The sequence below is a fragment of the Triticum urartu genome, chromosome 3A (genome assembly GCF_056163025.1).
Source record: "Triticum urartu cultivar PI428250 chromosome 3A, HENAU_Tu73, whole genome shotgun sequence".
Classification (NCBI taxonomy): Eukaryota; Viridiplantae; Streptophyta; class Magnoliopsida; order Poales; family Poaceae; genus Triticum; species Triticum urartu.
The window spans coordinates 683,376,764-683,386,528 of record NC_141875.1 but is presented as its reverse complement, the minus strand read 5'-3'; positions in this window follow the sequence as shown (position 1 = coordinate 683,386,528).

The window sequence follows — 9,765 nt, the reverse complement described above, 5'->3', positions numbered from 1 at the left end:
TCTCTTCTGCTGCCCTTTCACCGTTTCTTTTATATCCGGAGATCCATAACTCCGATTGGGTTGAAACCTTCGCCCAGATCTTTTTCCAAAAATTAGCTTTCTTGCGGCCAAAGTAGAGCATCAACCGCCTTACGGGTGGCCCACGAGGGTGGGGGTGCGCCTGCCTGTAGTGGTCGTGGGCCCCACCCTTGTGGCCACCTTGGGCACCGTCTCGCGTTGATTTTCTTCCCAAAAATCACAAATATTACAAAATAATTCTCCGTCCGTTTTTATCCCATTTGGATTCCGTTTGATATGGATATTCTGCGAAACCAAAAACATGCAACAGACAGGAACTGGCAATGGGCACTAGATCAATATGTTAGTCCCAAAAATAGTATAAAAAGTTGCCAAAAAGTATATGGAAGTTGTAGAATATTGGCATGGAACAATCAAAAATTATAGATACGACGGAGATGTATCAGCGCGCCGGGTTCGGTCTGGGTCCGCCGGTGCCAATTTCGGCCCAAGCCGGCGAAAATTGGGCCTCTGGGGGCGCGACTGGGCCAATTTTTCGGCGCCAGCGGCCAAAAAATCGCCTGGGGGCCTTGTTGGGGGCGCGGCTGGAGATGCTTTAAGCCCGAGGGCCGGCAGTGGTGGGGATTCTCCTCCCTCCCTCGCGTTGGGGGGAGGCAAGGATGGCTTGGTGGCGCGGCTCGGGGAGGATGCGTGCAGGTCTTCCCTCTGGTCAGATTTGTCAGGTATCAGCGCCTGGAGGCCAGCTTTGTGGCGCGGCGGTAGGCAGGGGGTTGTCGGCTCTCTGCTAGAAGGTGGTCTATGGTGGCGCTAGGTGGTGTTGGTGGTGTCAGGGCGCACGCATGTTGGGGTTGTGGCATGTGCGTGCCTCCATCTGGCTGTCCCCCGTAATTGCGAGCATGTGGAGGATGGACCGGCGGCTTCTCGGCGAAGCTTGATAGGACTTGGAGGTGGTGGCGCGCTAGGTGCCGGTGGAGGACGGGCTGGCATGTGGCGGCTGTCCCGGTGGCTGGAGTTGCCGGCTGCCTTGGGTGTCCTGATCTGGATCCAGACGGTTAGATCTGATAGGACGGTCTCGGCTCCTCCTGGTGGCGTTGTCCGTAGTTGGCTGCCGGTGCTACCTGATCTTTAGGCATCTCCGGCACTGTTGAGTTGGGGTCTATGGGTGTGTGCGGTGTCTGCACGTTTTGGCGGTAGTATAGGGGTGGCGGTGGGGTTCTGTCCCGTGGTGGTGCACGATGTCCGGCAGTGCGCAAGTATTGGGGGCTAACTTGGTCCACGATTTTGCAAGCCTTCGCGTTACGGTCCACTTGCTTGCTGGTTGTTAGTGGCGTCAGTCCTAGTTGCGCTCTCTGGGCGCTGCTGTGTCATCGGGCAGATCGATCCGAGGAGCAAGGATTTGGCGGTGTTCAAGCATACTAGGGTGGCCATTGGTAGTCATTGGGTTGTCTCCATAGTCGAAATGGACAGGCTGGGGATGCAGGCATGGGCGCTTCCTACGATGGGGGCGCCGACCCAGGCCCAGTGGCTGATGGCGCCTTTCACTTATACTACCGTGGTTGGGTGGTCGTGATGTGGATGCTTGGCGGTGCCTAAGGGCATGACCGCTGAGGCGGCGGTACTGGATGACGGGCTCCATGGTTGGCTTTTCGGTGGGGTCCATGGTGGCGGTGCTGGCGGCACCTCTTGGTCATGCAGACGGCAAGGGTGTAGTGGCGGGAGACTCTGGTCTACTCTGGCATTGCCCAGATCTGGTGTGGATGGGCCGACCCTGGTTGCGGTGGTGACCAGGATCCCATGGTGTAGGCAAGTTCCCAGCAAAAGCTTTGCGTTTTTGGCGCAGCGACTGTGGCTCCCGTGGTTGTCGCTTGCTTCCCAAAGACGTCGTCATGGGTTTGGTCCTTGTGTTAGGGCTCCGAGTGCAAACTCTAGTTTACCTGTGTGGACTCGGCAGTGGTGATGCTTTGCACCGTCATTCTCTTGGCGACGTTGTCGTGGAGCTAAGGAGTCCTCCGTCATGCATCGACTAGGTGCTAGGCTTATTCTAGGTTCATGTTTATCTTCTTATCTACTTTGTAAGGGATTCTTCCCACCATATTGTATCATTCGGCCATATACTTTCGTGTGTTGTTGCTTTATATATAAAGGGAGGCGAAAGCCTGTTTTGTGTTCAGGTTCTTTTTGGGTCATCAGCAACAGAAGCAATCACAAATAAATACTAGGTGTCATCAGCAACAAAAAAACAGGCAGTATAATGCTTTATTTTGGTACATTAAAGGATTTTCAATACTAGGGACTCAAATCTTGCCCACAACCATTCCAACAGTGTATCTGTTACTAGAGGAAGTATTTCCAAGCCCTAACCGAGCAACTGCGCTGGTCATCATCAATTGTTGTAGATAGCTCTAACACTCAAAAATGATGAGTCACTAGTAGAAAAGGGGGCAACGGTCCAGGCCGGGTCAGCCCATTAGTCCCGGTTCAGTCCAGAATCGGGACCAATGGGCGCATTGGACCCGGTTCGTGAGCCCAGGGTTCCAGCCGGGCCATGTTGGCCATTGGTCCCGGTTCATCTGGACCTTTTGGTCCCGGTTGGTGGGACGAACCGGGACCAGTGGGCCTCGCGCCTGGCCCACCACCATTGGTCCCGGTTGGTGGCTTGAACCGGGACCAAAGGCTCCCCTTTAGTCCCGGTTCATGCCACCAACCGGGACCAATGAGGTGCCTATATATACCCCCTCGCGTAAGAGCAGAGCACACTTCTCTGTTTTTTTCTGGCCGAGGGGGAGAGGGCTTGGTGGTGCTCTAGCTCACCTCCTATGCACACAAGGTGTTCGATGGAATGCCCGAGCCACACTACTTAAGCTTTCTCCTCTCCAAGCTTGACCTCCAAGCTCCATTTTCCTCAATATTTGTCTAGGTTTAGCGGTCCGTCACGCCCCGTCCCCGTCTTCACCGCCGTCGATCACCCGTGCAAAGCTCATCGCTGGCACCACCGTGGTGAGCCTCTTGTTCTTATCTTCTTTCTGAAAGGAAAAATATTCTTACTTGTATGTTTACATAGATACTTGTATTATTTTCTTACTTTTATTATTGCATCTTATATAGTGCGATGGTTTTGGTATCCGCCCCCGTCGGTCCTCGTCCTGTCTATGATTCGGATGTGGTATATATATTATCTTTATAACTATTGGTTCATGTATTGTTTATGAAAATTATGCCGACCAACGTGACATAGATTTTATTTATGTAGGATGTATGTGAATCGGAAATTCCAACCGACCCTATTGTCGAGAGGTTAAATTTAGTTGAGGAAGAAAACAATTTGTTGAAGGAAAAAATAAAAAAAATTGAGGAGGAGAAGATGATATTGGAGTTGCATGTTGCGGATGTCGTCGGTGATCACAAGATCAAGATGGATGCAATGCGCTTGAAGATTAGAAAGATTAGAAAATATGCCATTCATACCGAGGCTTGGTATCATTATGCCGTTGGATCAATTGTTACCTTGGTTGCGATTATGATCGCATTTGTTTTCGCATTGAAATGTTTTACATAGTTTCAATGTATGGTTTAATTAATTAGATGCCCTGGAGAGCTATATGTTGTTAGATGAGAACTATGTATGTACTTTGGTTTTAATGTGATGATGAACTTCTATTAATTTGGACACTTAATTATATATAATGCACGCAGATGAACCGGCAATGGATGTACGGTGACAGACACACCTCCGAGTACATTAAGGGCGTGCATGAGTTTCTCGATGCGGCTGAGGCAAACAAGCAGAATGGTTTTATGTGTTGTCCATGCACTGAATGTGGGAATACAAGGCCTTACTCTAACCGGAAAATCCTTCACTCCCACCTGCTTTACAAGGGTTTCATGCCACACTATAATGTTTGGACGAGGCACGGAGAAATAGGGGTTATGATGGAAGATGGCGAAGAAGAAGAGTACGATGACAACTATGTGCCCCCTGAATACGGTGATGCTGCAACGGGGGGAGCTGGTGAAGATCAAGAGGAACCAGACGATGTGCCCAATGATGCTGCAATGGTTGAAGCTGCTGAAGATCAAGAGGAACCAGACGATGTGCCCGATGATGATGATCTCCACCGGGTCATTGTCGATGCAAGGACGCAATGCGAAAGTCAAAAGGAGAAGCTGAAGTTCGATCGCATGTTAGAGGATCACAAAAAAGGGTTGTACCCCAATTGCGAAGATGGCAACACAAAGCTCGGTACCGTACTGGAATTGCTGCAGTGGAAGGCAGAGAATGCTGTGGCTGACAAAGGATTTGAGAAGCTACTGAAAATAAAGAAAAAGTACCAAAAGGGCATGTAAAAGTAGTCTTTGATTGATCTTTAGCCGACACAGGTATTTGAGAGAAACCAGAATAACCATCTAGAAAGCAATAATGTGTATGTTTGCATAATCTTTCTAGCATTTGATCAATGAAAGGTAAGGGGTAATGATCTTTCTTAGTAGCCTTATTTAATTTGCGGAAATCAATTACCATCCTATAACCTGTAATAATTCTTTGTGGAATCAATTCATCTTTATCATTAGGAACAATAGTAATACCTCCCTTCTTAGGGACACAATGAACATGACTTACCCACTGACTATCAGCAACGGGATAAATTATACCTGCTTCTAGAAGCTTTAGTATTTCTTTTCTTACCACTTCTTTCATTTTAGGATTCAGACGTCGTTGAGGATCACGAACTGGTTTGGCATCTGCTTCCAAATTTATTTTATGTTGACATAGAGTGGGACTAATGCCCTTAAGGTCATCAAGAGTATATCCAATAGCAACACGGTGCTTCTTCAGAGTTTTCAATAATCTTTCTTCTTCATGCTCTGAAAGGTTAGCACTAATAATAAAAGGATATATCTTCTTTTCATCAAGATAAGCATATTTAAGATTATCAGACAACAGTTTAAGCTCAAACACGGGATCACCCTTAGGTGGGGGAGGATCCCCTAGGATTTCAATAGGCAAATTGTGTTTTAGCATAGGTTCTTGTTTAAAGAATACTTCATCTATTTCCCTTCTTTCATTCATAAACATATCATTCTCATGGTCTAGCAAATATTGTTCTAAAGGATCATTAGGAGGTACGGCAATAGAAGCAAGACCAATAATTCCATCCTTACTAGGCAATTCTTCTTCACGGTGTTGTTTACTAAATTTAGAGAAATTAAACTCATGAGTCATATCATCCAAGCCAATAGTAACAACATTCTTTTCGCAGTCTATCCTAGCACTAACTGTATTCAAGAAGGGTCTACCAAATATAATGGGACAAAAGCTATCTTGTGGAGAACTAAGAACAAGAAAATCAGCAGGATATTTAGTTTTCCCGCACAAGACTTCAACATCTCTAACAATTCCCATTGCTGAAATAGTATCTCTATTAGCAAGTTTAATTGTGACATCAATATCTTCTAACTCAGCAGGTGCAATTTCATGCTTGATTTCTTTATACAAGTCATAAGGTATAACACTAGCACTAGCACCCATATCACATAAGCCATGATAACAATGATCTCCTATTTTAACAGAAATAACAGGCACGCCTACCACAGATCTATGTTTATCTTTAGCACAAGGTTGAGCAATTCTACAGTTTCACCGCAGAACTGAATAACATGCCCATCAATATTATTAGACAAGAGCTCTTTAACAATAGCAATATTAGGTTCAACTTTAACTTGCTCAGGAGGTATATATGTTTTAATATTGCTTTTACGAACCACAATTGAAGCTTTAGCATGATCCTTTATCCTAACAGGGAAAGGTGGTTTCTCAACATAACAAGTAGGAACAATAGGATCATTATAAGTGACAGTCTTTTCTTCAACTTTAATAGGTGCAGCTACTTTTACTTCTATGGGAGGATGATATTTAAACCACTTCTCCTTAGGGAGATCAACATAAGTAGAAAAATATTCACAGAAAGAAGCTACTATCTCAGAATCAAGTCCATATTTAGTGCTAAACTTATGGAAAATATCAGTATCCATAAAAGATTTAACACAATCAAACTTAGGTGTCATACCTGACTCCTTGCCATTGTCGAGGTCCCAATCTTCAGAGTTGCGTTTAATTCTATCCAATAAATCCCATCTAAATCCAATAGTCTTCATCATAACAGAGCCAGCACAAGAAGTATCGAGCATGGTGCGATTATTTTCAGAAAACCGAGCATAAATTTTTTGAAGAATTGTTTCTCTTGGAAGCTCATGATTGGGGCATTAATATAACATTGATTTAAGCCTCCCCCAAGCTTGAGCGATGCTTTCTCCTTCGCGAGGCCAAAAATTATATATATATAATTGCGATCACGACGAACAAGATGCATAGGGTAATACTTTTGATGAAATTCCAATTTCAATCTTCTATAGTTCCATGGTCCCATATCATCACATAGCCTATACCATGTCAATGCATCTCCCTTCAAAGATAAAGGAAAGACCTTTTTCTTAGCAACATCATCGGGAATACCTGCAAGCTTAAATAATCCACAAACTTCATCCACATATGTTAGGTGTTCATCAGGATGCTTTGTTCCATTTCCTGTAAAAGGATTACCTAGCAGTTTTTCTATTATACTCGAAGGATATTTATAAGGAATTTCATTTTCAATAAGTTCAGTAGGTTGAGGAGCAACTCTTTGCTCTACTGGTCGGGGTGAAGATACCACGAACAAGCCCCTCAGAGGATTACTTTCCATAGTAACAAGTGACAGTAAATTTCAGCACACTATATAAATTTTTCCTTACCAAATTCCACCTACCAAAGGCGCTTCACTCCCCAGCAACGGCGCCAGAAAAGAGTCTTGATGACCCACAAGTATAGAGGATCTATCGTAGTCCTTTCGATAAGTAAGGGTGACGAACCCAACGAGGAGCAGAAGGAAATGATAAACGGTTTTCAGCAAGGTATTACCTGCAAGTACTGAAATAAGTGGTAACAGATAGTTTTGTGATGAGATAATTTGTAACGAGCAAAAAATAACAAAAGTAAATAAAGTGCAGCAAGGTGGCCCAATCCTTTTTGTAGCAAAGGACAAGCCTGGACAAACTCTTATATAAGGAAAAGCGCTCCCGAGGACACATGGGAATATCGTCAAGCTAGTTTTCATCACGTTCATATGATTCGCGTTCGGTACTTTGATAATTTGATATGTGGGTGGACCGGTGCTTGGGTGCTGTTCTTACTTGAACAAGCATCCCACTTATGATTAACCTCTATTGCAAGCATCCGCAACTACAACAAAAGTATTAAGGTAAACCTAACCATAGCATGAAACAAATGGATCCAAATCAGCCCCTTACGAAGCAATGCATAAACTAGGGTTTAAGCTTCTGTCACTCTAGCAACCCATCATCTACTTATTACTTCCCAATGCCTTCCTCTAGGCCCAAATAATGGTGAAGTGTTATGTAGTCGACGTTCACATAACACCACTAGAGGCTAGACAACATACATCTCATCAAAATATCGAACGAATACCAAATTCTCATGACTACTAATAGCAAGACTTCTCCCTTGTCCTCAGGAACAAACGTAACTACTCACAAAGCATAAACATGTTCATAATCAGAGGGGTATTAATATGCATAAAGGATCTGAACATATGATCTTCCACCAATTAAACCAACTAGCATCAACTACAAGGAGTAATTAACACTACTAGCAACCTACTAGCACCAATCCCGGACTTGGAGACAAGAATTGGATACAAGAGATGAACTAGGGTTTTGAGATGAGATGGTGCTGATGAAGATGTTGATGGAGATTGCCCTCTCCTGATGAGAGGAGCATTGGTGATGACGATGGCGATGATTTCCCCCTCCGGGAGGGAAGTTTCCCCGGCAGAACAGCTCTGCCGGAGCTCTAGATTGGTTCCGCCAAGGTTCCACCTCGTGGCGGTGGAGTTTCGTCCCGAAAGGTTGCTTCTTATTTTTTTTCTCGACGAAAGACTTCATATAGGAGAAGATGGTCATCGGAGAGCCACCAGGTGGCCCACGAGGTAGGGGACGTGCCCTAGGAGGGACGCGCCCCCCACCCTCGTGAGAAGGGTGTGGGCCCCCTGGTCTTCATCTTTGGCGAGGATTTTTCATTATTTATTATAAGGTGTTCCGTGGAGTTTCAGGACTTTTGGAGTTGTGCAGAATAGGTCTCTAATATTTGATCCTTTTCCAGCCTAGAATTCCAGCTGTCGGCATTCCCCCTTCTTATGTAAACCTTGTAAAATAACAGAGAATAGCCATAAGTATTGTGACATAATGTGAAATAACAGCCCATAATGCAATAAATATTGATATAAAAGCATGATGCAAAATGGACGTATCAACTTCTGCTAAAAAGTGGACAAATCGAGAATCTGAAATTTGCCGGAACGGAAATGAATCAAGATTCCGGCAAAACATAGGCCACTTGGCTTCATTCCCTGGAAACAGTGTTCAAATATCCATCTTCGGCACCGCAACACATGTCCAAATATGCACGAGCAACCACATGTCCAAATATACATGTCCAAATTTCACAAGCTAATTCAAAAACTAAGTGTAGAAGAAAATTCATTTAACTACTAATAGAAAAATAGTTAACTTTGATGCTCTATAATGATGAAAGGAAAAAAATCAGTTAACTACCAATTTCATTCATTTAGGTTATTCATTTAACTTCACCTGATTAACCTACTGTACCACTACTACTAGCAGCACTACTAACCTAATTAACCTAGCAAAATCCTACTGCCCTAACTAAAAAACATCTAATTAACATCTACTAGTACCACTACTACCCTAACCTAATTAACAACTACTAGTATCACTATATACTACAAGCAGCACTGCTACAACATTTTCTTCATTTTTTTCTTTTAAAAAACATCTATGAAAACAAAAACCCTAATTAAACCCTACTGCCCTAACTAACTTTTGCTGTAAACCAAATTTTTTGCTCTAAACTAATTTTTGCTCTAACATCTACTACTTAACATCTTTTGCTCTAAACTAATTTTTTTGCTATAAACTAACATGTGCTCTACTAATTTTTGCTCTAAAATGCAGAGAGAAAGAGGAGTGGTGGGGGAGGGGTGAGGGGCTTACAGAGAGGGGAGAGACAGTGGCGGGGAGGTGCTCGGCGACGGAGGCAGGGGCGGGGAGGGCAGGCTCGGGCACGGGCAGTGGCGGTCCTGGGCGGGCTCGGGCAGCGGTGAGGTCGAGGGCCACTGCGGTGAGATCGAGGGTGGCGATGGTGAGGTCGAGGGCGGCCTCGGGCGGCAGCGGTGAGGCTGGGGGCGGCCTCGGGCGGCGGCGGTGAGGATGAGGGCGGCCTCGGGGGGAGACGGTGAGGCTGCGGGTGTCCACGCCGGCATGAGACGACGGCGAAGTGGGGAGACGGTGGTGAAGTGGGGCGAGGGATTTGGGGTAGAAGTGGTGGCCGATGGGGGAGGGAAACCAGTGGTTAAGTGAAACATAACTGTAGCGCGTTTTTGAAAACGCGTTATAGCTAAGTTAGCTACAGCGCGTTTTCAGAAACGCGCTACTGCTATGCCTTTCTCCTTTTTCCCTTTTTTCATTTATTTTTCTTTACATTTTATTTTTTTTCTTTCTCCTTTTTCTATTTCTTTCATTTTCATTTACTTTTCTACTTGTTTTTCATTTTATTTTATTTTCGTTAGCAGTAGCGCCTTAGACATAAACACGCTGCTACAACAATATTAGCGG